The 25,914-nt window shown below is 35.4% G+C and overlaps 1 protein-coding gene and 2 long non-coding RNA genes across 3 annotated transcripts in view; 1 reads left to right on the top strand and 2 right to left on the bottom strand.

Annotated features, from left to right (window-relative positions):
• Window positions 1-25,914, top strand: part of LOC132201538 (uncharacterized) — a 60,209-nt gene that overhangs the window by 3,292 nt on the left and 31,003 nt on the right. The gene's annotated exons all lie outside the window — the stretch shown is intronic.
• LOC132200618 (uncharacterized) lies at window positions 11,777-20,396 on the bottom strand. Its single transcript, XR_009442176.1, has 3 exons — window positions 20,229-20,396; window positions 12,651-12,712; window positions 11,777-12,578 (listed from the first exon to the last, which is right to left on the bottom strand). It is a non-coding gene; the product is annotated as an uncharacterized LOC132200618 (long non-coding RNA).
• Window positions 15,112-17,105, bottom strand: LOC132200619 (uncharacterized). The gene is made up of 2 exons (XR_009442177.1): window positions 16,355-17,105; window positions 15,112-15,725 (listed from the first exon to the last, which is right to left on the bottom strand). It is a non-coding gene; the product is annotated as an uncharacterized LOC132200619 (long non-coding RNA).

The following is a 25,914-nucleotide window of genomic DNA, read 5'->3' as shown; positions in this document are numbered from 1 at the left end:
ATGTTTTTAAGTACATTTTTTGGAATGATTTTCATTCAATTTTCAAAAGCCTTTTCAAAACTTGAACAATCTCTTGTCTGCTCCATTTGCTCTCAATTACAGAAGTCGTCTTTCTAAATTATTTCCACCTTGAAACTCGAGCAGCCCCCAAATGCATAGTCAAGGGCCTCTCACTCGCTTTATGCAGCGCTATTTCTCTTTCTGATCAATTACACGGCTCCACGGCCAGCACGCTCATTGTGCTCTCTCCGTGCAACAGGGGGGTCCCTCATTCAACATCTGCCCCTTTCTTGAGCTGAAGAATGGCCGTGGAGCGAAAAAAAGAAGGAGAATTCGAGACGCAGTTTGCATCAGCTGCACCACCATCGATTAAACTAGAAAGAACGGACCGACTGCACCATTTGCACAATTAATATCAGTTTATTGCCAGAAAAAAGAAGTCGTCATCCGTCCAGACGGGAAAGGGGGATGCTTTAAAAAGGGTTATTTACTAAACAAGCTGCGAGAGACGTCCGCCTTTCCGAGGATATTTAAAGATAAGAAAAACTTCTTCTCCCTCGCGTTTCCTCCATGCCCACATGGCATGGCCTATTCCAATTCCATACTTGGTTTCAAAAGCAATGTATGTTGCGTGCATTTGGTATCTTCAATTATTTTTAAATTTATTAAATTAATATTTAAAAATTATTAAAACTAAAATTTATTACTAGTAAAAAATTCAGTCATTCAAATAAAAATTATTATTAAAATTTGTATAGACTCTCTAAAATTTGCCAGTTTTCAAATAATAAAATATGGGTTAATCACTTATTTTTGATGCGATAAACTATTATTTAGCTTCAAATTCAAAGATTATCTTATTCGATTTGTATTTAAGTCAAAATTTTAAAACAAAGTTATAGGCAGGAAGAGTTATTCATCAAATCCAAAATTATTATATTCAATGTTTTTTTTCAACTTTGTGTAAGAAATGATGAATGAGAATGAATTAAATTAATTTATCATTTCAAAAAAATGAATGTTTCTTTCCCTCAGTTTTTCTTTTAAAGCAATAGAAAAAAATTATGCTTTATTGTAGAAGTGAGCCAAGTAAACTTGAGGTGCGACGAGATTTGCATACTTTACAGGGGATGCGTTGAACCCAGCACGGATTTGGAACAAGCCGGCTGGTCGTTTTTTTTACACTTTTTTATATCTGCTCCGTGTAAAACACATTATCGAGGTGCAGAGTAAACAGTTAGGGTGGCATGTGTGTGGGAACAAAACAAGAGAAAGGTGCGACTAGACCAGCTTTTATTGTCTCGCCACCTTTCGGTGTACACATTTATTTTGTAATAAATCGATATCGCCCTTTTGTTGAAAAAAGGATTAGGCGGCGGGAAACACCGACGCAGAGAGACATAAAAAATTATGCGTGGAAGGCTGGAAGAAATCAGCTGGCGTCTGTTCAAGAGAGATTGTATAATAAGAAGTTGAGCGAGGCATTTTTGTGACTCATGAAAAACGAAGCATGAAATTAAATACGCGCTCTTTGGTCTAAGCCATCTATAATCCTATTAAATTTTGAGTGGAGTTTTGGTGCCTGCTTACATTTGTGATGAATGGAATCTAAAAATAAAAGATTCAGAGAAGGGGAAGTTGTTAAAAATATATATGACTAATGGATATGCCGAGATCAAATAAATACGGGCCAGAAGATATATTATTTATAACTTGCAGTGAAAGTTCGGTTTGGTTCCAGCCGGTTCCAGCAATAGCCGGAGAAATCTAATAATTTTCAATTTTGAATTTTATATCAGTTTTTCCAATTACATTCTGTTAAATTTCTTTGTACAAATTCCGTCTTCTGAAGAGATTAAATTTTACGAAATTTTTTTTTAAATATTGCTCATTATTTGTCCAAATTATTGTTACATTTTTTTTTTGGAAACAATTTATTTGAAAAGAAATTAAAAATTTATAAGATTTTTATAATAATAATTATTTATTTTTTGCTTCTGAAAATGTTCTCCTTCTCAGGAGATATTTGTTAATTAGTGTGGTTGGCACATTTTGAGCTTCTCGCCCGCATGCTAAACGACAAGCTCGGGTCCAGTCTCTAATGTAGACGAGTTTTTTCCTCTCCGAGCTTGCTGATTGCAGGTGCCGGTGGCTAAAATTAGTGACCATTCATGTCTTGCGTGCACGGTGGTCAATGCCTCAAGCCCCGCAACTTCTCCTTGCATCAGGCAGACTTCTCTAATTTGGTTTCGCCAGAGAACAAATAAATATATGTTTTGAAACCAAATCCCCATGTGAGTCTCGAGTGTTTGCCGTCGCATAACCCTTTTCTCTCGGCGGGATGATCCAATTATGCCGTCGGACGAAAGGTCACTTGGTGCTTGGTCACACCCCGCTTCACGTGACGGCCGTGCTGGAAAAGCGCCTTCAGCACTCGCGGCCGGCAGAGAAATAGATTTGTTGTGAAACGTGCCAGTTCGCGTGTCTCCGACATTTCCTCATTTGCACGCAACGCACCTTTCCCTTAAGCCGCTTTGTGATTTTCCATTTATATAAAAACACTCTGGCCTGCGGGAGAACACAGGAAAATTCCGTCGATTCGAATGAAATGCTGATAATCTGAATTTCGTTTTCAAATTTTATTCTGCATTCTTATTTAAGCTAAATAATAATTTTGAATTATAAAAAAGACATTTTTCTATCATCATCAAATTGTTTCTAAAAATAATTTAAAAACCTAGAATAACTCATTTGGGAAAAAAATCTTTTTATGCAGCTAAATCCTCTCAATTCTTCCGTGATTTGGACGGGAATAAACAAAAAAAAATTAATAACAAAGGATTTCCAAAACTTTAAAACAAGAATCCCTTATAGAGATATTGCATGAATGGCAATTTTCCTAACCATAATTCTTTACTATTTCCTAATATCAGCAGAAATGTCATAATTAATTCTATTGTAATTAACGAAACTATTAAAACCAAACAACTTTTGCCCTGAATAAATTTAAACTGCAATTAAATCCGTAATTGTCAATACATCCTAAATTTTTATTTTACATAAACTAACATTTTGAAATTGTAAAATAGCCAAAAGGGGCAAAATTTTAATTTTGTAAAATAAAAAGTTTCCGAATTTGTGCAAAACACTTAACAGCGTTCAAAATGAACAATAATTGAAAATGATAATTAACATCTAATTTTTTTTAATTAAAAAGATTGAAATAAGATAAATGTTTAATAATTATATGATTCTTAAAAATAATTTTACCATCAACTTTTTTAGTAATTGGTTAATTTGTTGTTTAACTGAAAAAAATATTAAATTTTAACTCATAATAGAACAATATTTGTGCCATTTCTCTCTATACTGCAGTATTATTATTATATCACTTGAGAATTTGAACGTCAGCACTTTATTTTGTAGACCAAATTTCTTATGGTTTCTAATGTTGATGACGGAGACACCGAGTAACATCACAAGGGAAACCCTATCCGCATGAAATCGCAGCAACGTGAGTTGATTTTGCATAAGACACAAAGAGAGTGTACAAAAAAGTAGCACTACTTATTGAATGATTCACACAACGCGGTTGCAGCCTCGGCGCTGACTTGTCACTGAAGAAGTGATATCACCTGTTGCCATAACGGGCGAATTAATTTATGGAAATTACAACGCGTGGATCGTGTATATAAACACGGAATAATATGAAATTAAAAGAGAAACTGCTGCTAATGACAGGGGGCGTCCGACGGGGAAACTCGCTCGCCCGTGGGATAGGCCCGGCCGCTTTGATTAATGCCAATTTCGTAACCGCCGCGCCGAGAGTAAACAAATCTCAGCACCTACGCTTGCCGGGGATTAATTTAATTTTCTGCCGTCCACATTAGGGACTCGCAGGGCAGCAGAGCACCCACCACAGCTCATCACTCATGTTGCGCATTAATCCGACCGACGATGACACAAAACACAATTTCCATTTTGGTTTCGTCCTCCTCGGTGACGCACGAAAATATAAATTTGAAAATTCTGCGTTGGTGCTCGTGTGGCCTCATCTGCGACTTTTAACAAATTACCTCAGGTAAAAATCGCTCTAATCGAGTTTTGAGGGAAAATAATATTTTCCAAGTAAAAGAACTTTGAATTGAGAAATAAAATTATTATGTGCCTCTCCAGCAATAATTTTTATTATTAAATTGAAAAATCATGTAAAAATTTGCAAGTTTTTATTTAAAAATTTGCAATCCCAATGTTCAAAACAAAAGGTGCAACTTTTCCTAACAAAAGCATTTAAATTACCTTGAAGGATGTTTTTCTTTATTGCTGATAAAACTTCAATTCTAACTAAAAAGATCTTAAAGTTAGCAGGAAAAAATTAACGTTCAATTATAAATTGTTTCAATCCTCTTCAGCATGCAAATATTTTGTCCGTGATTCTAATTTTAATTTTATAAATTAATTTTTCTTTGGAACGAAAAAATAGCTATTAATACTAGAGAGGCATTTTTATTTTTTTCTTCAAAATTCAATAAAAACAAATCATAAATTAAGTTTTACTTTAAATATAATAAATTTATATCAATTTTCTTAGTCATTAATTTTTTTACCCGACACCTTTGGCAACCATTTATCTTTTAGTGTCAATAGCACTTAAAATTCGCCATTGGTGAAAATCAGAAAGATCTTGTTTTCGCCGTGTTCGTTACTTGACCCGAGAGCTACAATCTCTTTTCGCGTGAGTCATGCACCTTTGGAAAAGCACCCACGGGAATTCCTGGCTGCTGATTCAGTCGCTCCACCGCCTGGTCCAGCACAATGCTGTTATGTAAATACCTTGACTTGCTGAAAAGAGGCTTAATGTGTACCTTGTCGAATTATTTTTCGCCCAACGAATGCTTTTATTTGAGTACGTCGGTGTTGAAATTCGTGTTAAACTCGCTCACTTGTCCACGCCCTTGAGCCATTGTCAGAAAATTTCGTGGCGAACTTTATGGTTGTCAACGCGGGTAAATGACACAATAAAACTTTAGTGCCTGTTGTGTTTCAGAATGATACGACGTCAGTCATTTTATCATGCGCTCCCCTTCATAAAAAATTTAAAATGTTGACTCCTGCTATGTGTAATAAGAAAGAAGTAATGTCAACTTCAACAATTTCAGGTTCATGACATTTTTTACCACATTTCTTTTTATTTTTCAAGACGTGTGTTTATTTTTAAAAACTTTCCCCACAATTTTTGGGTTTAAAAACAAAAAGATATTTATCCACCCCAATAGATACATTTTTTGCACCTCCCTCATTTATATTTTTACTTTACTATCCATATTGCATAAAAATGGTTTATAATTTTATTACCTGGCATTTCCTTATTTCGCTGGTCCACAAGAAACACTTTAATTCGGAAAAGAGGTTAAAGAAATATGGAAAAAAAGATTTAAGGATTTTGATTAATTTTTGGACATGAGCTTGATGCATTTTATGTTTTTTTTTTCTCATTTTATTACTTAAAGAAATTCTGGGAATTAATTTTTCCAATTTCAGATAAGGTCTTGAAGTTAAGCTCCAAATGCAAAATTGCATTAATGCATTCGTGCATAATGAAAATCAACTCGAGGGTAAATATGGCGCTGAATGGGAACTGAGTTAATTTCTTTAAAATCTCTTGCCGTGAATCACATTAATAAGCTCGACCGGTTGGGTATAATTTTGAAATAAATCTCAGCCAGACAGCGAAAGATGAGATTAAAACAACGCCGGCTTGCATTCTATGTAAAGTAATAATACCCAAGAGCAAATTCAGAGCATTCATTTTATTGAATTTATCGGAATCGCCAGAGCCCTTTATTGCCTTTGACGATTTGCATGTGCATATAGAGGAGCTTTGAATAAATGCAGGCTGTAAACTTGGAAATTGGTTGCTCGCATGCATTCAATTTATGCACAAGCGACTGGTTGGCCTTACATCATACTTTTTTAAATCCACTCTTCGTAGGGTTGTAAACTCGCGAGCTTTATTTTTATTATCTCTTCTCTCTCGCGTGGAATTGTTCCATGGACGGCAATAATGCGATTAGGCCCTGCACACGAGACACACATACGTGATGTCCGCTCATTTGGCTTGTCAGCTCGCCCTTGTTTTCACAAAACGCGTTCCGTGGAAAAAGAATATAACATCCGGAGGCTGCGGCACGAGAGGGACGAGATTAAAAAATAAATAAAAGGCGCATTCCTGCACGAAAAGACGGTCGGCGAAATTATTTTCCCAAACTGCCGCCTGCATCAGACAGTAATTTGCGCTAATAATCTCTCAGTGTGTCGTGTCGTCACAGCATCTGTCTACTCCAGACATCACATAATTTTGCCCTTGGGACAATCTGTAAAATTTTTCAATTGGGCAAAAATAAATATAATATGGAAAGTTAAAAAAAGAATACAGCTGAGATTTCAAAGCCAAAATTAAACCTAGTATAAAGGATAAATAAGATTAAATGAGATTTATTCCTGTTTATTTGTGTTCTTTAAAATTCTTTTAAAAAAAATAATTCATATTAATTTTTATCTATTTTTATTTTTTTTTAAATCATTTCCTTGGCTTTGATTTAGACTGTTATATTGTTGAGTCGATTTATTTTTTAACTAGGGAAAAATCGGAAATTTTTTGTCTGATTTCGTCAGATTTTAACTCATCAAATATAATTGATATGCCAACAATAATATTTATCAGAATATTATTTATTCTTAGTTAAAACACAAGAAAAAGAAAAAAATCGATTTGAAGAGCAAAATTATTTTGCTTAAAAATTCAATCGAGAAAGTTCTGTAGCCACTGAAAAAAATCTTCCAAGGGTTGTTTTTATTTTACACAATAGAAGAAAAGAAAGTTGAAAGAAAATTAAATAATTTGTCTTATTCTAACAGTTGACATTTTTACCAAAGTCGATCTAGTCCAATCTTAAGCTGATGTGACTGATAAAAATTTAAAAGTATTGATTTTTCTTTCCTCACAAAAATGCTTTGCAGGTTTAAAAGGCAAATCTGTTACCAGCCAAATTTCATGCCTCAATTGAATATTTTTAATTTTTGCCGTTTCAAAATTACTGATTTTCTCACACTCCAGTATATCAGTGATGAATTCAGCTGATTCCACTGTGTTTTTAATGAACTTCCAATTAAATGTTTTTCTTGGATTGTCTTCTCTAAGATAATATAATTATAATCTGATAGAGGTATAAATTTGAAAATAATTGAAGGAGATTAACGTTTTTAGCTACGGTGACTGATTTCGAGGTCGGAATCTCACGCCGGCGCGTTTTCTTTGAACTGAAGCGTTTTATCTCGGCTGATCTCCGGCAGAATAACAACACAATACAATTCATAACGAATGCACGCAGCTTCCCGGCAGCGTCGGTTTTCCTCTCGCTTGGGCTGCGAAGCGCGGCGAGTCGCTGCTGCAAGTGCACACAGAATTGTGAGTTGTGAAAAAATTGTCGCGCTCGGGTGAATCCAGAGGAAGAGCCAAGTCACGCTCCAGCCTGAAGGTCGCCGACAAACGAGGGAATTTTTTTAATAATAACATAATATCAAGGAGGAGCAAAAGAATAAGAAAAAAAAAAGAGGTGCACCGTGCGTAAAACGACGACGGCACCCTTCATTGTCCTCGGAGCATTCCAACGCACGCTTGATGATAGTATTTTATGATACACGGCGGTGACTCTAAACCGTTCTTCCTCTGCATAATGCATGCGGGGAGGAATTAAGTCATTTGTCACCAAGTTGACTGACAATTAATCCGCTTCATTTGTTGCTGCATCTCGTGAATAAACATGCTGTCATGAGAGAGTGCTTTTTAATCCTTTGCGCACCGATGATGAATCGTTCTTAGCGAAAAAGACCTTGTCTGTGTGATGGGAAAATAATTAGATTGGGCGTCGCACATTTTATTTTGTCACCTTGATATCAGACATGAAGCTTCAAGATTTTCTTCTTCTAAAAATAGCTGGGAGTAGATTAAAATTTACAATTAAAATTACGAGTTGTCAGTATTTATTGTAATTAAGACTCTAAGAAATAAATTGAGTAAAAATTTGATATGTTTTCAAAGTGAATTGCATTGTTCTAAAAATTACCTACCAGATTAATTTTTAATGAATTTTTTATACAGTATTAATAGTTTGAAATTTCCATTGAGAAATCTTAAGAAAAATTGAAACATTTGAATAACTGTATTTTTGAATGTTTAAATTGTTCCTCACATGATTTCATTAAAATGGGTTTTTCTCTAAAACTTTGCAGTTAAAATGAGGAAAAACAAGCAAATTCATCAATTTAACATGTCACTGAAATTAAAATAAGTTGAAAAAAAAATCAATTAGTAGTTCCTTGATTTTAATATATTTTTATTTTCTCTTGTTAAATCTTCTTATTTCCTCTATTTCAACATTGCAGGACTTTATAAATATTTCTATAACAAAATTAAATCCAACAATGATTGTATTAGTCAGTATTAGTTTGAATTATTTCGAAATTAATTATTCTCCTCAACTTTGCAGAGGCGTTTTATAGACTAATTTCCAAATAATTCCCTTCAAATGCATAATAAACCGTGGAAATCGTTTCCGAAAGTGAAGGTTGGCTGCTCACTCAGCCGTCACTTGAGTCAACAAAATGTGCCAAATCACACATTATTTCGCTCCATCACGCGAATCCGCTCGCAGCGTTTATCTCTTTCTCTATAATTTGGGTCCAGCCGCGTCAACTGACAACGCAATAACCCTTTTCCTAGCACTTGCGATTATGCAACTGTGCGATTTATTTCACAGCAGAGACCGTGTCTGGCGTGCGGTTTAGCTTCTTAAATCATCCATTGTTGTCTGAAACTGGATATGTACGTTGGTACGAAAGCGCAGAGGCGAACATTAAAAATAGCAGCTCTCGGAAAATCGTGCCGTGGAGCGAGCGAAAGATCTTTCTGCGGGGTAGAAAAAAGCTTGAAAGTAGTTGTGGCGCGGCGGCTGCGAGAGGCAATCATAAAAATAAAGCATTATACGGTAATGGCGGCCATTAGAATAGCAGGTAGATGGGTTGAATGAGGTTCAAGGCCTGCAACGCCAGCCAGCATTACGTGACGCGCTTTCTTTCGAGTCTGCTGGTGTCGAACAATCTCACGCGACGTTGCCACGCTTCAAATTCAAGGCGAAAAACCAAAAGTCCTTTTTCGGATGTCGATATAATATAATATTATTCTGCACGTGGATTGTCAAAACACGCGCATGATCACCTGCACGTATATTCGCCTTGAACATTTTTCGCCAAATTTAAGTGGCGGAATTTATGGAGACCATTCCGATGACTATTTTCGCCTAATTTATTCCGACCGTAAACTCTGAAGGGAAAGAATTTTTATTATTCGAGTTTGTGCGGCGAATTAGGATAGACGAATGTACAAAACCGGTAAAAGCTGCTTTTGCGGAGATGATGTTGCGCAAATCTGCCAAAATGACGTGAGCAACCGAGACGGAAATTGGGTGGTGTCGCGGTTCGTGCCGAGGCCGAATCGTTAACGAAACAGCTGGTCACAGACAATTCAATCACAATTGCTTGAAAATGTTGAGAAACATTGTTTTTAGCATCAATAACTAAATATTTCCGTCCTTTTCTATAAATGATTTGTATGTATGAAACTAAAATTTAACTTCAAATTTCACGGAAAGCATTGTTAACTTGATAGCAAAATATTTGTGCAGACTGATTTTTGTACTAAAATGATTTCACAGCTTGTGAATTATGGCAGGGTATTGTTTTTTCGTAAACAATAAAAAACTCGCAATACCCATTAGAGGATAAGCCAATTTCGAATTCAAATTACCATGAATCAATCCTCGATCGTGAAATTCCACCTCAAAAATAAAACAAAATAATCAGCACTCTCCGAATTATTGACCGCTCTTATAGGAATATTTGACATTAATCATCTTGTTCTCACTCAATTATAAATCTTTTCAATTACTGATCGTTACTGATCACCAATTTTCGTTCAAAGAAATTGGTATATGCTGGCTGAAGAAGATATATTTAATGAGTAAAACTATTTAAAATTTCTTCTTTTATCAAATTTACCATACATTTTTTGTTTTTTCAAAACTTAAAAATCCTTTCCTTTTTTATTAGAGTCAAAAAAATCCTTATGCTTCAGTTTAATATCTTGGAGTGCGTCGTATTTTGAGCATAGTTATGAAATTTCCATAAAAGTTTATTAATTCATAAAATTGTATTGCTATACAAGCAATTTGGAAAAAGTAAACAAATCCATGGATACTAATGATATCCTTGTATATAATTACGGAAATGCCCACCTTGTGCGTGCCTCGTCGCAATGCATAACGAGAAAATCGAATGAAATTTAGGGCCCGTCTGACTCATCCACCTTTCTTGTGCGTGCCGCGCCGGAGTATAAAATCGTCGATAAATCATGGAATCGCCCTTTTTGTTGATATTGGGGTGCGTGTCCTGCCGGCATTAAAGGGCTGTTCGCCCCTAAAAGCTATGCACCCGGCCAAACACGCGCGCTTAATCTTATGCAATATGCTGGCGTGAGCAAAAGAGAGAGAAAGAAAGAGGCAGTCACGCTATTTCCTTTCACGCCATCGCATCACAATATATAATAGTCGGTTATTTTGCGTGACGTCACGCCTTACGGAACTCTGGTTCAGTAGGATAGCAAGGGCTTCGGACGGGCTCCACTGAGCACGCTCTCGCGAGACCACCGCGCGCACCGCATTTTCCCTCAAATAATTTATTTATCTTTGTTGTTTTCCGCCGCAATTTCTCATCCCTGACACTTGTTCGCGGTCTGATGCCGCTGAATTTTTCTATCTTTCTTTCCTTCTCAGTCATTATCATCTCCGCTGCTCTTTTTTAAATGACCGGCCAAGCAAAAAACCATTCCTTGCATTGTCCCGTGCTCGCTTTTCCGAATCGATGCCGCGGCTTGCGAAACGCCGGCTGCTCTCCGCCATTGTCTCCGTCGTCGTCTTTTTTCGCTCTCTCGTGTGCAGAATTGAAAGGCTGTTCTATCCATCTCGGCTGATAAATTGACGGTAACGAGGGTTGCCTGAATAATGGTGTTTCTGACCGAGCGGTTTTATTGTTCGCAAAACTTTTGAGTTTGTTGTGTGCAAAACTCACCGAAGGCTGAATTTTTATTGTCTGGCCGGCACGCTACTTACGAAAGTTGGCAATTAGAGACCGCAATTGTTTGCCTTCCAATGTTCCAATTGCACTCAACTAGATTTAATTGTAAAATTTGCAAGCAATTTCATTGATAACTGAAATTTTATTTACTTGGTGGTTATAATGATATGGACAATAAAAAAAAATAGAATAAACCTTTATTAAATAAAATTAATTGATGAAAAATACCAAATTTTTGTTGTAATTTTCGGTGACATTATAATGAGAAAAAATTAAATTATTTTTTTTTTTGAAATTTTAGATTTGCATTTTTATTTTATTTTAATTATTTAAAGATTTTAAATTAATTAATTAAAATAAAAAAATATTTAGAATGTTTTTTAATTAATGGACAAAAATAATAAATCATTAGAATGATAAATTATGTAATTTTTTTAATTAAAAGTAAGCGATAATTGAAGATGATAAATTAAACTCAAGAGTATTTTACAACAATTTAACACTAAAAATTTGATATTTTTTAAATAATCATGCATTAGATCCCAAATCCCAATCATATCAATTTTAAAACTCTCAACCAATAAGAAATCTTTAAGACTTCATTCAGATTTCTCTAATGAAGTAATTATTTATATTTATAGTTTTTACACGTGTCATTATGTTAAAAATTGAAAGTAATCATATATTTGATGCTATGTCACAATATTTCTCAATCACATGATTTGCGCTTTCATCTGGTTAAATGGCCGGAAACCAATTTCATTACTTTTTTATGTTAAATGCATTATCCGTTTAGCGAAAGTGGCGACCGAAAATTTATTTTCTGGCGAGTCACAGCATTTCGGCGAAAGCCTCTTTATTTCGGACTCGTTCGAGCGGTGCTCACAATTGGTAATTTCATTCTTTTGCACCGCGCAGCTGCTTAAGTGATTCGAACAAAATAATAATGGCCCCTTAAAAAGCAAAACCTCATCATCTCAGCGGCCCACACTGGCGCTCATTTCCAAACAATGCGCTGCAGACTCATTCCGTGCAGCAATTACAGCATCTCCAGCGAGAGAAGATGCTGTGCAATTTTTTTCTGCACTCCCACTGTTGTTTCGTCTGCTATTAATTTGGCGTCAATTTTGAGGGGCACCGCGCGCAACCTTGAAAGAGTCTGACGGCGCATCACGTCAGCACACGTGCTCTCGAAAACACACTCTCTCGCGTGAGTGTGTTTTTTTTTTCTTTATTTTGTCGGGGCCGCTCGCGCGTCTCTTTTTTTGCTTCCTAGTCGCAGAAGAAAATTGCACGAGCGAATCGCCGCCGGCTCGCCTGTCGATATCTCTCTCTTTTTTTCCAGCCTGGTGCAGCCAGAAAGGAAGCGCGCTTCTGCTTATCTCCCGCTGGAAAAAGGAAGAGGCCTTATCACTGACAATGCCAGGAAATCACACGCACACCAAAACGAACTAACGAACCTTCCTTCCATCTTGGCCATTTTAATTTTTTTCATCACGCCACAGACGCCTGGGATGGACAGCTGGAATGTCATTTAAATATAATCAACGAAGCAAACTTTTATTCCAACATGTTGCAAATTCTACTAGGAGACCGGAAATGCTCAGTTTAATGAATGTTGCATAATTATCCAGGATTCAAGTTTTTTACATGTGAAGGGGAAGAAGGAAAATTCCTTCTGGTCCATATTGTTTTTTTATTTTGCATACTTCATTTGCACACAGAACAAATTATGAATGCAGCTAGATTAAATTCTATAATTATATTTAATTTATTATCGTTTGAATTGTAAAAAAATCGATTCGTTTAAATGGGTTTCGGTCTTTTTATAATTATTTATTATCCTCCTACCTCCTGTAGTCAAAATACAACATAACTTTCCAATTTAACTAAAATTCAAATATACTGAAATAAATGAAATCAAAATTAAATTAACTTTTAATTAATTGACCGAGCTGTTTTTAGTTAAGAAAGTTAATATCATTTTCTTATACAATAAAAGCAGCTTCGAAATGCAGTCTTAATTCACAAGAAAAATAATTAATAAGAAAAACTTTTAAAGGAGAAAAAAATCCGTTTATATGATTTTGAATGCCACTTTCTTCACACTATTCAAATTCAATATTGGAAAATCGAAGAACACTGACAAGAGTTAATAAATTTGTGTAATTTTTAAGAAAAAAAAAACTTTAAAATTTTAACCTGGAACTGTGCTTATTTGAAAACAATATTATGTTTTCTCCAAACTTTTAATGAAAATGGCGCAAATAGAACAGACTTTTGGTTGTTCAGTAAGTGCGATATTATTTTCGTTTTCTCCATAATTTTTGCCACTTTTCTCTCTGTAAAAAACGCATTCAGGAAGCGAAACGAGTTTTGCAGAAGAAAGTCATATTTGGTCGTTGCGCCGGTAATGAAATTAGTCACTCCGTTCCTGAAAGGCTGCCGAGGTGCTCCAGAGATGAAAATATATACAAATAAAATGCAACCTCTGTGACTTTCCCTCGCGCCTCCGTCGTGAGTCAACTGGATTCGCGGTGCCCCTTCAGGAATAACATATAAAAGTGAAAGCTGAATCGCAATAAATAAATTAGAGAAGAAAAACGTCAGCATCCGTGTGCCGCCGACGAGAATAAATATATATAAAGAAACTCTCTAACCGAGTTTGTGATGCGGAGAACAACGGTTCTGCGTTTCAAGGACAAATGATGGAAGGAAAGGGCCGTGCACTTTGGCGTTATGCAAACCCCGAGACACACGTGCGCGGCGGGTCTGCCTGCCTGCGAAAATCTCCGTTTGGTATTCCGAAGCGTCGCGAGCCTCCCTTTCGGCCGACGTGAGCGACATGCACAAGCACGAGCGGTGCAGCCGAGCTGAATACAAATTCCTGGTCACACTACTTTTTATTTTCGGCGTTGCGAAATTTTTATTGACGAAGAGAGACGCGCCGTGTTATTATTTATGTGCTGCGTGTATAATTCGCAATTCGCGTGTTATTATTCCCTCCCGGGCCGGCCGCTTTCTCCACTCTGGGCCGGATTGTTACAATAAATCGTCAACTTTTCATCCGATGCAAATTGGATTTCGTTCGTTGTGCGCGCCGTGACGAATAACAAATGAGTTTCACGCTTCAATTGTCAATCGCGCCCGATGCCAAAAACATCCGTCAGTTCTTGTTTTGGTTTTGTTCGGCTTCACGAAAAAGTTTTTGCTTGCTTTTTATACACCTTTTTTCCATCAAAAAGCTAATGATGTGATTTCCTTTCAGACGAGAAATCTAGATGGAACCATTTTGATGCGTAATTAAAAAAAAATCATATACATGAAGATTTTCAGTTAAATTTTATTTTTATTTTTTTAGACATCATAAACTTTATTAAATTACATTTAATTTTGGATCGGGAATTTTTTATCTGAAATAGGTGAAAATTTGGTAAATTTTATATAAGTATTTTTTTTTAAATTTCATTTCCATGATCATCTCCTCGCGTGTCAACTTCTTCAAACAAATTATGTTTGAAGTTCAAATTTTTAAGATGGAAATATTTTTAGGTTAATTTAATACTTACAATTCAAAATGAGTGAATACAGGCGATAAATAGGTCAAAAAGGTTATTATAAATTTACTCAAAATAATGTGATGTGGTTGATTTTTAATCAAATGAGTGATTCTAGATAAATTTTGAAACCCTCATTTTAGTTAATAAATGAAACATTGGGGAATCATTTGTATCTTTTAGTTTTTCTCCAATAAATAGGTAAAAATTTACTACCAATTTTCTCAAACTTAATTGTTTATGGGAGTTTTCGGGAGTTTCCATCATTTAAATAGTTGCAGGCATTTTTATTTAAAAAAATTACACTTTATAGTCAAATTTTAAAGACCTTCTTCAAATTCTCCGATTTATGTTTTTCTTTCGAAAATTACGTCGTGGCCTTGGCTGTTAGTATTTTATTTCAAAGAAAGCTTTAAATACCTTCACAGCAGCAGACCAACAACATAAATAAAAACAATTACGACCGTCATCCGGTCATAAAAATTTGCTCCATCGACTGTGCCATTTATTTTCCCATCCTAAAGGCAAAAAAAAACTGCACAAAAACGAAACACCCAAGAGAGATTTTCTTACACTTTCAGCTCCAAAAATGAGCGGACTAATCACTATCATTTGCGCCAAATTGCAAACTTCTGGAACGCGCCAGCTGTTTTTCGAGAGTGATATCAGCACGGGCGGCAGATGTGTTTGGGCATCACGTAATAAAACAAACACATCTCATTCAGGAGGCAAAAGCCAACCGTCTCGAAATCGCCGCTCACGAAGGTCTAGCACCTGCTAGGAAAAAATTCGTCTTCCTTTTTTAACGGCCGCTCTTGTTGAGGCCCAGGGCAGTTGTGCTCGCGTGTCACCTGCTGCTGCACACCTTGCTGGCCCATCCCGTCCTCCGACATCAACAAGCAACTCGAAAGAGTGCAATTTATTGCAGGACTGCTGGCGTCGGTTCTGCTCTCGCGAGCAATAAAACCGTTTTATTCCCTGCAATTAAAAGCAATCTGGCATCAGCTGACAATGTGTCCTGGGGCAAAGAAATTCCATATTGTCCTAAGTTTATTTGCTAAATTTATTGGTCTGGCTCTGCGCCATTAAAGGTTTTTAGGACGTCGGCTAAATATGTGTTTAATGGTTTCAAGATAAAATTCCCCTTTTGATTCTTGTTTACCTAAAATTCATTGGCGTGTATTTAGTTTCAAAGAAGACTGGCGGAAATCTTTTTTTAATCTGCTCCAAAATTAATTTTTGAAATAGTTAAAAAGTCTTAAATTGAAAGAAAAACCATTTCTGCGAAGGATCTTTATGAATAGTTTTTAGAGTATGAAAATTTTTATTTTTTATTGGAGGGCCTTTTCTTCTTTGAATAAATTGTTCATTCAAATAATAATCCATAAATTTATTTAACTTATGTTATTTTATTCTATTTAAAAGACAAAAAAATACTAATTGAGACTTGTTTCAAAATTTGAACTTCGCCTTTTTGGGCTAAATCATGCTTTTTTTGCCTAAAAAAAAAACTAGTTTTTGTTATTTTTCTGACAACTTTAATACCAAGGGAAATAACAAAGGATTTTGAATGAATTATTAAAATAGCGTCAACAAAAATCCCATACTTTCAGTCACATCTGAAGCTTCTGCCAGGAGGATTCGCTCGACAAGCCAGCTCATTGTTTGGCGGCGCAGCTCACTGGGTGTGCTAATCAAAAATGCCGTAGGTGCCTGATGCAATTGTTCAGTTCAATGAATAGGAAATCCGCGCGATGAATATTAAGCCCATTGAATGAATAATTGCGCCTGCCGTTTTTCTCAAGGCCTTTGCGTCTCTTTTCGTCTCCCTCTCTCTGTAATTACCCGGCAGTTTTCCTCAATTTTTTTACTTCTTAATTATAATTGGCCAATCACGCGGTTTGTTTGCTCTTCGGGACTGTGTAATTAATTTCGGCCGCGAGATCTTTATCGATGTGCGCGCAGAGGTCGCTCTGAAGAAGTGATGCGGATCACGTTCGGCCCACGAAAGCAGAAAGAGAGCCGGAGGAACGAACACTCCTCTTGTCCACATACCGAAATACCGAACGGCTCCGTTTACACGCAGCATTATTCTTGGCGACGCACGCATGCCAAGAAATGTAAGCAAGAGCAGCACACCGACCACTCGACGCTATTTGTAGCCGGGAAAAAGGGTGCACCTTCCTCTGCGCTGGCGGTACAGAGAGAAAAATGGAGATGTTCGCGTTGCACTGCACGCTGCTGGTCGCACTTCAAAGAAAAGAACAAGTCTTGGCACCGATTCGGCCGAGGGGGAGATCAGGGGCTATTATCGTGTCTTCTTTACAAACCAAAACCACCCATGTTTCTAAATCTCAATCTTGTGAAGATTTCTTCAGAAAAGTTTAAAATTGAACTTTGCTTTAACAAAAGCGTTATGAAGTAAATAACAATTTAAATTTTAACAAACTTTGTTCTCTGGTTATTCAAATTTTATTATTTTAGTTTAGAATAATTTTTGTGAAAAGTCATTTTGCTTTTTCCAATGAGCTCCATTCTAACAAAATATCTTTCCAATTTGAGTAATCCTGATTAAAAATATGATAATAAAATCAACATTTTTAGATTTAATTATAATATCCGGATTATTTTGAGAATTTCTGTAAATTTCCATACAAATGTTAAAACTTTTTTAATATTTATTTTGTATTCTGAGCGTTTTCATAAGCCTTTCTAATTAATTGCTTCTTTAAAATTGGATTACACTTGATTGTGTTTGTATTGAAAATTAATTGGCTTTTCCATGATATTTTTTCCTATTTGTTTATTGTTTCTTGGAAAAAATTCAGTATGAAACAATTAAAGACTAAAAATCCCCATTTAGGGAATAAAGCCTGATTTCAATTCAAACCCCTTGAATCCACTGTCAATCTTGAAATTCTTCTTCATTCCCTTGAACATTTTCTATCTTTTTATTTTTATATAAATATTTTGTGTTTTTATATTTAAATTTAAAGGTTTCCCACTGACGCAAATGTCAAATCTTAATGAAAGCGCAATTTAGATACGAATTACAAAGTAATTTCGCATCCTTTTCCTGTAAAAATCTAGTTTCACTTTAAATTGACGATTTTCCATCCGTTCACTTGTTATTCGCCAGCCGCAAACGACATAAATTAATGAGCGGACACCGCGGTGTCCCAAATCCGGCTCTTGACCGTGACTCGACCGCGATTGCACGAATTCCAAAGAGTGCAAGCGGCGTCGAGCAAGGGAGCGAGCGAGTGACGTTTTCCGAATGCACTTGCTTGGCACCGGCTGACGTCACACGCTGCAGTCTGGGGGTGGACGTTGTTGACGCTGAGTAAATTTAGCCCCAACGTAAATAGAGCGGCCGACTGTTGGGGCCGCTGCCAAAGAGAAGAGTGAGGCGTAAACCAGCAGAATAAACGCGCGTGTCCTGCTTTTCCTCACTTGTCCCACCTGGCTGGCGTCTGTGTTAATTTTCAACCCGCCGCTGATTTAATTTTATGCTCGCTCGCAGAGATCCATTTCTTCTCATCCCTTGATAACCACATATTTTTTTTAAGATGTGGATTATTCTGACGTTTAAGTGACAATTTTACAATTAGGGCTTCGGCAGAATCATGCGAACAAATTAATTAAAAGTAAAAAATTATTTTATATTTTAATGGAAACGTTTAATAGAAATAATTGAAATGTTATTTTTTTTTTATTTATCCACATTGCACAGTCACTTCGTTTAAATTGAAATTTAATAATTAATTCTATTACCAAAGTGGAATTTTAAATTGAAATTTATAGAGGAAAACTAATTTGAGCTTTTATCCGAATTGTAAAGACTCTGAAATTAGAATAAAATTTATATTTAAAAAAAAATATTTTATTGAATATAATTTGATTCTAAATTCTTATTAATTAATTCAGAACGGGATAAACAAAACAGATATTGGAACCACAATTGTTAACATCATCACTATTTTATTGTTGATTCCATAATAAAAAGCATCCAAAGGCATCAGGTTCTATTCAATTTTTTCTTCTCTTTTTATAGAAAAATTTACTACCCAGCAGCCCTTTAATTATGTTTTATGTTCTCTTTTCCACAAAAGTCTGCTTTTTGAAGTGGCAAATAATAAAATAAGTCAAAATTTTCACCACAAAAATCTAAATTTTGCTTTATTTTATTTTATATTTAACGGTTTTTCTTTTTACATACAATTTTCGAAACAAAACAAATATAATCAATCTCATCTGAAAAGCAGCTTTCGTTTTTCAAGTACTAGTATTTTTCATGACTAAGCTGTAGCTAATTTAGTGGTTTCTCGATCGGCACGGGCGTTTCCACGAAAAGCGTTTTACCCTCTAAAAATAAATCGCGCTCGAACCCTTCTGCTTTTCGCAGCCAAGCTTTCTCGCGTTCTCTGTGAGAGAATTTTTTCCTTGTATATATTCGTGGCAAAATTCCTAGCGGCAGTGCCAAAGTGCGGCGCCCAACCCAAAGAGTTTTGGCATCGCCACCACTTGATCATAATCCAAGAACACATTTTCATCGCGCCAGAAGTGATTTGTTTGCCCCTTCAAAGGACATTTCTCAGGGGGAAAATCATCACGTATAGAAATGCGGACCAGTGCCAGCGTGTCTGAAAGGACAGAGTGGACACTGTCCAAGAAGTTTTGAAATCAGGAAATTATAAAAATAAAGAATCTGATTTGCTCTCATTCTAGACAGAAGAAATAATTTTATTATACTATTTTTCCACTCATGAAAACAACCGTATTAAATAAAATTGACACTAGTGGCGGAATTTTTGGAAAAGGTTTGAGATCAATTAATTATTTATTTCTACATAATTAAGAAAATTAAAAATTAAAAATAATATTCATTTTCAATCTTCAATTTTTTTGGTTTACTTAAAATTAATTTGAAACTGGAATTCTATTGGTCTCAGGCTATTGTGAGTTTATCTGCATTTTTTTCTGATTTTAATGGAGGTTAAATAATTAAAATTATTATTTGTATAGCCCAGTTATAGCCTACAACTAATTTGGGGATCAAGTAATGTAATAAATTTTCAGCAGTATTTTCCTCAATTTCTTTTTAACTTTGAATATTATTTTTTTTTAATAATTTACTTTTAAATTTAAATATTGTTAATATTTATTTTTAACTGATTATTTATTATTCATATTTTTGTCACACATCTGACAAATAATGTCCAAGTGGCCGAAATACCAGACAATTTTTCTTATTGATATTTCTGAACAAAATAATTATTTAAAAAATAGTTTGTTACTCATATTATATGTATGGATTCTAAAAAATATTTACAGATCCCAATGCAATTTTATTAGATTTTGTTCAATTTATTCAAAAATTTAAATTTGAAAATAGCGATGCGATTCTAATGAAATGTTAGATGGTCTAAAATTAAACATGTTTACAATTTCGCGAGCAGCCGCACGCATGCACCGACCTACCTTCTGAGGTGATAATGACACGCGGAGGGCACACAGCACTATTAACAAAAAGAGCAACGTTGCACGCGGCGGGTGTTATCAAGAACGGTCGGTGGTGCTCTTGTGCAAGGACGCCTGGCTTTCGCGCGTCAATATTTGCAAATGACTCATTAGCACACAAACAAGCGCGATAATTAAGCAGCAAGTGCTAACGCGCTCAGGGTGCATGGTGTGTGTGTGTCGTGTAATTATGGCGGCCAAAATACACGTACACACGCGCTATAATCTGTTGTGCGCGGCGTATCGCGTCGCCCGCTGCTCTCGTGATAACGAGCCGCTGACGACATTTATCAGCAAACTGCTACCGTGTCTTCATCCTCGAGAGCCCTAATTTAAATGCTCACGTTTTACGTAATACTAGCCCCAGTTTCTTTGCTGTCGACAACAAGTAAAAATGAATAAATTAATCAAATATAAAAATTAAAATATCAAGATTCCCAAAAAAGTATAATTTATAGATAGAAAATTAACTATTATTCAAATTGCAGTTAAATTTAAAAAAAAACCCCAGATAATTATGAACCCAAATTTCCCTAATAAGCAGAGAACGGAAAATTAAATTTTTCAAAGAAATCTTGACGTTGGATTTTGAACTCAGCAAGAAAACCAATGCTCGGAAAACGAATTAAAATACTTCAAAAAGTACTAATGAAATGATTAAAATAAAGTTTCCAATATTCAATAAAAATATAACAAATTTCTATATAAACAAATTACAGTAAATTTTAAAACGCAAGCTTTCTTAATAATTCAAATTTCACATCTTTAATTTCTCCAATCCCGAAAAACCAGCATTTCCCTTACTTTCAGTTTTCACTTTTGTTCAGTTAATAGTTTTGAACCCAAAAGAATAAAATCGATAAATTTGGTGGTTCAATTATAGACTTTGTCTTTTGGCCTGGTCTTATCCTTAACAAAATTATATATAACTTTCGCGCTATTTGTAAATAAACAAGCGTGTTGCGTTTTCGTCGCCTGAGGGAAGATTAATCACTTATTGGACTTCCGCTGCTTTTTTTTTCGACGTAAGCAGGATTTTCAGCGTAGCGGTGCCCTTGGCAAGGACACGCGCTCTTGAAATTAGTTTCGCATCGATTTGGATTCGCGACGGGGTCGGCAGATAATTGCCGATGACGTGAATGCCGGAGACGATTTCGGTCGCTGTCAAATTATGAACACGTGGCCCGAAGAAGATTGCTTTTTGTAGGAAATATAAACGTTGCTCGGATCATTACAAGGAACTAGCAAAATTAACTGTCGAAAACGTGATCATTTTTAATGCAAATACAACGACGCGGGTTTCTGGTATAAAATTTGGTAAGACTGCAAAGTCAATAAATCAATTTTCTACTTGCACGCAAGCCCAATTTTTGAGGTGATTAAGAAGATTTTGAGGAATTATGGCAAAATTAAAAATGCTGGAATAAGCGACAATTATTTTGAATTGCGTTTCAAGCTATTGCCCCCATTAAACTTCTTATCTGTATAATTTTAAAAGAAAAGATTATAGAGAATAAATTTAATATTTAATTTTATGTTTGAAAACATAACTATAAATGTTATTTAAATCAATTTTTAAAAACTACTTCGGTTTGTAGAAGTTTCTTTTTATTGTGATCTGTATGATAAAATTTCTTCAATGTTTAAAAAAAAATATTCATCATTTCATTTCTGCATTTTATTTTGCTGATTAACACAGGATGTTTTGGAGTTAATATTATGAAATTTGGAGCAATTTTCCTAGCTTGATTAATTTAAAGACTGAATTATTTAAATTATTATTATTAAAATTGTATGATCAATCTTTTTTTAATACTTCATTATCAAAGTTATTGATAATTAATTTGAGCAATTTATCAATTTGAGAGAGAAATCCACGCGGAAGTTAAATTAAGTCGATTAATCAAATCAACAATTATCTGGGCCGAAGTACAAATTAATTCATTTTTTTCTTTGTACAAAAACTGTAAAATTAAAATAGCAAAATCTCTTAATCTGCTCTTGACTCTTTTGGCCTGATGTAAAAATTATTATTTTTTTAGTGTTTCGCACAAAGTTACACAATCTGGCATTGAAATCTCCAGATCGAGGTTGCGGGAGAACAGGTGGCTTATTAGCACGGATCAATGCGGGCTGCGCGAACGCTAATCCATTAATGAAGCCCAACAAGTAAGCGGAGCGTGCAAATTGAAATCGGGTGGTGCTCGGCGGCGACCCGCGAGGGATTTGACGTGTGGGAACCGCCGCCGCCGCGTCCTTGAATGACGTAAACTGGCTGATTCGAATCTGGCTGAATCTTGGGGCCGAAAGCGGCAGACCGTGACTTAATTCCGTGCCAGCTCAACTCCCAACACAATGCGAGAGATGCAGCTGCAGCCGAGCGTGGCCACCAGAATTAATTACTCTCGCTGCAAATCATGGATTTTTCTCAGGGAAATCTTTCTTGTATATTTTTATTGAGAACTTCCGTTTGGTCGTTCCACTCGTGGATTTCGGAGCGCGTTTCGCGGCCAACTGAACTTGGAATTCGGCAACACTTCCTTGTTATGACGTGCGCCGCTGATTTCTAATTCCAGTTGTACACATAGTTTCTTACCTTTGTTATCTTTTTCTCACAGAGCAGTCACGGAGAATGAATTCGGTTCATTTGAATTTTTTTCAGGAGGTTAAAAAAGCCGAGCAAGAGAGGACTAATTAAAAAAATGTATTAACTTTTTCTTTTTACAATTTAATAAGATATCTTGATTCTCTCAAAGCAGAATGACATTGGTATTATCTATGAGTAATTTTGAAATTAAATTAATTTAAATTTTAACTATTTTAAGTTGAAAACTATTATTATTTACAATAATATTCAATATTTTATGTTCAGTTTATAAAAAAAAAATTAAAATTCAACTGCAGAAAATTTTGGAGAATGAAGCCTGATTTAATTTGATTAGAAGAAATGAAATTGTGATTTGATGTTTGCTGGAAACCGCTTCTTTTTTTAAAGGGTAAGACCATAAAATAACATTTAATTATTTAATCACGTTATCAAAAAATGTGCCTTTTATTTAAAAAATCATATCAAACTTAAATTGATTTTTTTTTTCTTTTTTTTTTATTTCACCTTAAAACATTCATTCTGTTCCCGCACAGTTTAGACTGAATGAAATTATCACCAAGTTTCTAATTTTGTTGCTCTCAGCGTGAAGAGTGCGGGGTAGATAAAGTGGGCAATTATTCCACTGCGCCACATCCTGAAAACCTGCTGATTACTTCACACACGCAGGCGGTTAATTGTCAAAGGTCGTCGCCCTTTGCCCGCGTGCATGTGCATTCAGAATGACGCGCTCTTTGTCAACTTTTTTTTATCGGGGCGGGCAATTGTTCTGCTGCGTCCGAGCTAATTATTTTTAATTTCCAAGGCTCTCGTTGGTTCATTTTTATCAAAAGCGCGGCGTCCTTATTTTGACATTGCTCCGGCGCGCACTTGAAGTTTTGAATTAAAAAAAAAATACTCCACTATCTGTGTACATACTTGCGGTTTTATCAGCGAACGTGAGATAAATAAAGTACATACGCTTGTTATTTACGTTTTCTGCCCTGATTCCGCTGCCGAGACACTTTTCCCGTGACCTTTCGCATTTCTTCCTCCCCGCCGCGATGAATTTCATTTTTATTTTCCTCTGCTGCTGTGTGTGTATGTGACATTTCTCTCGTAGCTGACAACAAAGCGTCTCGTCGATATCTCTGTCTCTGTTACTGCGATAATTGTAAAATTGTATCAGCCGCTCTCGCCATTGAACTGAAGCGTTTGACATCAGAGCGATCGCTCTTGTTTAATCAATGGGATTGTGTGTATTGTCTATTCGACGTACGTTTGTGTGTCTGACAGCCGATATTGTGCAACACACATCAAATAATAATAATTGACGTAATGCTCCAAATTGATTTTTTTTTTAATCGTTATACGACGACTTTAGAAGAATTTAATACAGAAATCGAATCTATATGCTCGAGCAAAAAAACTCGAGTCATCATTTTAAATTGGATCAATTTGGTGAAATGAAAAGTATATTTGAATTCAAAACAGGAGTGAAAAATTATAGTTTTAAAAACAGTCTATTGCAAAAATACATAATAAATAAAAAAATTAACATTGTTTGTGTCTTTTCGAGCGGCCTTTGCCAGGCTCATTTTGTTTTTATTGCATTCAAAGCGGTGAAACATTCCAATTTTACATAATTTTAATTATGTAATCACTATTTACAGTAGATAATTAATTATTTACATCAGAATAAAAAACAATATTTTTTCCCCTTTTTCGCCCAATTTACACTGAAAATATAAAAAAATCAACTTTGATTTTCAAAAATTCCGTTTGAAAATGTTATTTCAAAGTTTAATGAAAGAAAATATGATAAATTTTAAATCAAAGATCAGCGCTCAAAGAAAATGAAATAAAAGGACATGTGGCCTCAAAAAGCTTGGAAACAAGCAGCCCTATATGTTTTTAAAGAACCATGAGCGGATCACCTTTTAGGGGTCAGTTATCCTTGTTATTCAATTTTTTTTTATATATATAGCTTTTTTCACCAACCGCGGTTTCAATTTTGTCAAATGAGGAACAAAACGTACCATTTTTCAAGTTTCAAAGCCTTATAATTTTGAAATCATAGTTTTTTTTTCTTTCTCAAACATGAAGAGATCTATTAAAAAAGGAATTGATCACTTCTACCTGCAAGAAAACAAGTCTTGTCAATATCTTATTAGCAACCACCGATCAGCAGTTCAACACCCTGCCAATAAAAAAAATAACACCTTGGGATTCCCGTAAAATTTCCACTCTAACAAAAGGTTTGACGCGAGATTTCTTCCCATCTCAAAATGAGAACTTCCTTTTTTTATTTCTTCACATTTGAAAGCGGCAACACTGGGTAATTCGAGTGTGCCGCGGGAATGAAAAATCGTGCCCGTCCGAGTGTGGGAGTATGTACGAGTGAGAAGTGTGCATACAAACAGAAATGAAAATAATGATGATGATAATGTCGTGCTGCGGGGTCGCACGAACTCACATAGCGTGATACACATCGCATCCATCGCGGAGAGATGCCCTTCAGCTTTGGACGGACGGACGAACCACGCTATATGAACGTCGACTGAAATAAAAACACATAAAATATGCATGTATAGCACATCTGACTAAACTTTACGCGCTGACGTCAGAAAGACGAGTTAATTCACTTGCCCCGCACATGGACCACGTGACGCCGGCTCTGGGTGCGCCGCGGCGTGAATGGTTCAGCAAAAAATGAGAGGGTTGGAACGCAATGTTGATGCAGGCTCCGTGTGGTGGTCTAGTTATCGCCTTTGTGTGAATTCTTGGAAAAAGTTTTACGACCAGGTAGCACCATCTTGAGCAATCAGAACAATAAAGAAAAATTGAATTTTCAAACAAAATTAAATAAATGAGTAGTTCTTAGAAGTTTCTCTAACTAATTCATTCCGTAAAGAAACAACTTCAAATGAAGGAAACTGTTATTATAAACTCCTGCAAAAACATTTTAATATGCAAAAGAATGATTTCCATAATTTAAAATTAAATTAATTTCACTTGTTTGAATTATTAATAGTTTTGAATAATATGATTATGCGTGTGTTC

This window comes from Neocloeon triangulifer, unplaced genomic scaffold, assembly GCF_031216515.1.
Source record: "Neocloeon triangulifer isolate White Clay Creek 2 clone unplaced genomic scaffold, ASM3121651v1 ptg000014l, whole genome shotgun sequence".
Classification (NCBI taxonomy): Eukaryota; Metazoa; Arthropoda; class Insecta; order Ephemeroptera; family Baetidae; genus Neocloeon; species Neocloeon triangulifer.
This window is presented reverse-complemented; position numbering and strand designations above follow the sequence as displayed.